Below are 4,789 nucleotides of genomic sequence, written 5' to 3' on the forward strand. Positions count from 1 at the left end.
TTAAATACATAACTTCTTGTATATATTATAGTTTTGCATATATTTATTATTTTATCGTGTTAATTATCTTCTGTTTGTTATAAAAAAAAGAAACGAATGAATTAGACATTAAAGACATAGGATTTTTCGTTATATTTGACAATTTGAATCTTGTTATATCTGTAGCTTTTATCGTATAATTATATATCTAAGTTTATATATTTAAGTTTTGCCACTGTCTCTATTGATCAATAATATTCATATACATCAAATTTTGTAATAATTAATAATATTTATACATAAAAATTTGCCTCCTCAATTTTACCAAAAAGCAAGAAACTATATAGAATCGAAAAGGCCGAGTGAGACGTGAGCAGATTTCGTGATTTTTGCTCGAATCGAATTATTTAATCCTGTCTCGATGCTGAGTAACTTCGGAGATCGTTAAAATCAGAATGTAATTATGAAAAATTGCATATAATTATTGATGATCGTAGGCGTCTAAAACGATAAACAACGATGCAAAATCGTTGGGAATCGAACATTTTCTTTCAAAATATATACAAAATAAATTAGTATTAATTCATTATCTCTTCATTTTGATATATTTGTAATTGCATGCTAGAAGCCCCGTACGTGGAACATTTTTGTCGATATTTCTCTTCCAGAAATTATATTAATAATATTAGATTAGAATGCGCGGTAATATATGTCACGAGCATATATTATAATAACTTCACATAAGATTATTACGAATGTATCGGTTTAAACTGGTTGGAAGTTGTAGGCAAAATTATCGGAACAATAGGTAAAAAAGATTTTTAAGTCATACATAAAAGCTGAAATGTATTCGTAAAATTTAATGACTTAGTTGAATCAGAGATAAATATTGTATTTTTATGATAGTCGTAATAAGTAAAAATGTTTCGAATAATCTAAAAGCAATAAAAATATCTATACAACCGAAATATATATACGATTGTAAGTTGAGAAATATGAAATTGAATAGCTCAAATTATTTTTTAGTCTAATCAAATCGTCGCGCTGTCAACTCGATCCTTGGCATTATCGCTGTTTTACACATTATGAATTAATGTGCATAATGAAAAAGATAATGCAGACTTACGTTTAAAAGTGTCGTTTCTACTTTGGTTTATCTTCATCGCGGCCTGATGAGTTATCGTCACGTTAGATTCATTCAATCCGATTCGTTTCGCACGCTAAGTTGCAGTTTAATCGAAGTGTGATTTTAATTGCATCAGCATTAAGAATACCGGTAGTGTCAAACGCAGAAAAAAAATATAACTCCATACACTTTGATGCAACGGAATGCAGTCGCAGCTGCAGATTGCGAATTGAGAATAGATGTTACGCGATATCAAAACCGGATAAATGAAAAAAGAAAAAAAAAACTGTCTCGCAAATTTTAATTTTCACCGTGAATAATTAATTGAATGTGTTAAATATATAATGCATAATGATTAAAAGTTTTTTTTATTATTCGACGAAGCCGAATGTAACGAAGCCGCGTAATCGTCACGTTATTCCAATTTCGTCGAAATATAAATTCGCGAATTCTTCGAACACGATTTCGATATTGCATCTTGCAATAATCAACACGACAAAGCACGATGTATCGCGATCGATGCTGAAGTCGTGTCGACAGGCCACTGAGAGCAGGTTGATTTAAGAAGCGAATCAACGATTACGACGATGGAATGACTCTGCTCGCAATGATCGAGAACGAATACTTTCGATTAATGTTGGAACGAATAAGTACAAAAAGATTTATATGCCGTGTATATCATGTGTATATATAATATATATAAAAAAATAAAATGGAAAAAAAAAAACAACGACGATACATGATACATGAAAGAATTATATAACATTTTTTCGATATTCTTCTTGCGAGAATTTCATCATTATTCGATTGTAATTTATTCATATGACATATCAAAGTGTAATGTGTATCGTTCTTTCATATGTGCGATTCTCAAATATTTCTTTTTCTTTTTTTAATATCGATGTCTTATAAAAGAGCAAGCTTCGGCAAAGCACATGCATAATCTTACTCTATTTCTTTCTTTATTACTCTAGTCGATTTAATTTTTTTTTTTTTAAGCTCTGAACGGGATATATTATTAAAGCGGAATATTTGTCGCCGCATAAATAAAGATTACGATGATGAAACTAAATTGGGAAACGCTATCCTCTACCAACTCGAAACGCCTGGGTATATTGATCGAAAGATATTTGTCGGACGAACATTCTAGCTCCTATTCGAGCGTCCCGGAACAGGTTTCCATTCTCGCGACTCTCACTTTCTGCGACATATTTTAATGTGAATCGAACGCAGGGCTATTGGTCAATCGCGATAAGACCAAGCCCCACATTTTCACGAAACACATTACACTGAATGTGTCTGCTCGCTAAAATCTCATCTCATTAATCGCATGTCGTAATTCTCACATATTAGCTACATGTAAGTTAAAAAAAAAAGCAACACTAAATACCGATCAATGGACGGATCAAAGATGCTGGATAAAAATGAATTATAAAAGCTACCTTATCAATTTTAAAATGGTACCTTAATCGTAATATATAATATTTTTGTTCACACATTTGTGCGCAGAATTCAATCGAGCATATCCGTTGGCAAGAATACAAAAGCATAGAGTTTATTTATATGAAAAAAGAAAAAAAAAGTATATAATAAGCATTGAAAAAATATAAGAATAAAAATGCAGATTTAAATCGTTTAAAGTCTCCAGTTTTAGAAATCGATTCGATCTTTTCAACGAGAGTGAATGCGCAGACTGTTAATTAAGACGCGTCATGTCCGGACGCTTCTCTATCTCTAGTAATTACATTGTATATCGCAACTTACTATTACGACGTTGAAAGAATGTAAATGTCGTTACCCTCGTAATATCCTCCCACGCGAGCGTCCCATGTGATCGTAATAAATGGATTAATTGCAATAGTTTCGTTCGCAGATTCGACGAATTTCGCGTTAGAAATTATCGCCGTTATTTTTAATAACAATGCTGATATCAAACAGTTTGTTAGGCGTTAATATTTTCGCGCATATAAATACATGAATTATATATATGAAAGAAAATGATGAAATACTGTAGAAAAAAAGATTAGGCTAGAATGTGTCGTAAAAAATATACTTTTATAGAAAGAAGATTTTTCTTTTTCCTCCTTCTTACCGATATCAAATTTATTAATATCTCGAATTTGATTATGTACTTCGGGAAATCAAGTATCTTGAAATATCACATCGTCAATGCCATAGGAAACTTTTTTATAGAAAAAAAAAATAAGTTCTTCCTTAAAAATAATCTTTATCCCATAACTTCGACAGGCTAGAAAAACATGTTAAATGAAAAAGTTTAACAAAATAAAGGTTTTATCAAATTGCAGAAGAAGCAAATAATTCCTCGTCATAAACAAACTTTATCGATTTATCCCGCGAAAAGCAAATCGAATCTTTCAATATGCAAATTAATTGACGAAAGTAACACGTCAATCGCCCTCAATGCCAACATGGACATTCTGGTGCCACGTATATCTGAAACGTGTTGGCAATGTAAAGATAAGACTGCCAGTCGGACCATTTTTATTATCACGATTATCGAACATCCAAAATGCCGGTTCACGTACCGCATGAACTTAAACTAACTATTTGATTTCAGTGTTCAAAAGTGTCTCTGCACTTTGACATTTATATATTATAGGGAGGAAAAAAAAATTAAATTTCTTATTAAATCAATTAATAAGTAATACAACATAAAAATGTATATATGATAAGATGAGATTCTATAGGTAGATGAATGTAGGTATTTCGAATGCAAAATTTTCACCCGGGTATGAAGATATTAGCAATTGATAAAATTCAATAGTATATGAAAATGATATGGCGGTCATATATATTCTATCTGTAGATTTCTTTTATCTCAATTTTTCAACGCTCGCACATTCACGCGTTTCTATTTTCACGCCTCACGTTTCGTAATATATATATATATATATATCACCCGATACACAGCCCTCCCGTACCAGTTTACCTCGTAATCTCTTATGACATATTTTTAAGCATTCACACACCCACACACACACACACTCTGAGCTAAGAATGTGATGACAAATAGAAAATAAATTAAAATATTATCTTTAACTTTGTCCGTTACTGGAAGTGTTATAATTTGAAATCTTTAATTATCACAAGATATTTAATGTTAAAAATTATAATGTTATTGGAGAAAATATTTAATTTGAAATTTTTATAAAGAAAGAACGTAGGAAGGGAGAGGTAAAAGAAATTTACATCCCGTATACGATACAATCTATTTATAGATAATATCCCGTGAAATCTCGGATATATTTCAACACCGCTTCTCGAATTTCAACGAAATTGCTCAAGCACGAAGCAAACATGCTAATAAAATAAGAGACAAATTAATAATTATGTAATCGTTATCAGAAACAGTCTCGCAGGGGAAAGGAGATAGAAGACGATAAGAAATTATTTGGTAGTCAAGACGAAATATATGGCCGTGTGTAAAATTCATAAAGCTTTACTCGTCGATACTGTAATTGATATTCCAGCGTACGATACAGCTTTCATGACATAAAGTAACTTCAACATAAATATCTTGTATAACGAGCATCGCGCAAGATTAATCAATTTTATGTTGGTCGATTCGAAGTATAAAATTTATACAGCTCAAATTTAAAATTTATCCGTTATTCGTTAAATATTAAAAGCGACGAATAGTACTCTGCGTTGATACCACTGCTT

This window comes from Polyergus mexicanus, unplaced genomic scaffold (assembly GCF_030449975.1).
Source record: "Polyergus mexicanus isolate NDT 795.1 unplaced genomic scaffold, iyPolMexi1.0 SCAF_7, whole genome shotgun sequence".
NCBI classification, from domain to species: domain Eukaryota; kingdom Metazoa; phylum Arthropoda; class Insecta; order Hymenoptera; family Formicidae; genus Polyergus; species Polyergus mexicanus.